Below are 359 nucleotides of genomic sequence, written 5' to 3' on the forward strand. Positions count from 1 at the left end.
CAGCAGCTGCTGGGCTCAGGCTGAGGCTGCTGTTTGGTATTATTTTATTTTTTTGGAAATTACGAGAATAAAGTCATAATATTACGAGAATAAAGTTGTTATATTACGAGAATAAAGTCATTATATTACAAGAATAAAGTCGTAATATTACGAGAATAAAGTCGTTATATTACGAAAATACAGTAAAATATTTTTTTCTCTTAGTATGGCCCTAATACTGAGCATCATTAGGGATGAACATTTATGAAACATAAGAACTTAAACATTTTTAAAATAATTTTATGTAAAAATTCTCTCTTTTGAGTCTGAAATAAAGTTTGAAAAAAACGGCACTGAAGCCAATAAAAGTTTGACAAAAC

Source organism: Morone saxatilis, unplaced genomic scaffold (assembly GCF_004916995.1).
Source record: "Morone saxatilis isolate NCDOM2014 unplaced genomic scaffold, NCSU_SB_2.0 Contig8, whole genome shotgun sequence".
NCBI classification, from domain to species: domain Eukaryota; kingdom Metazoa; phylum Chordata; class Actinopteri; family Moronidae; genus Morone; species Morone saxatilis.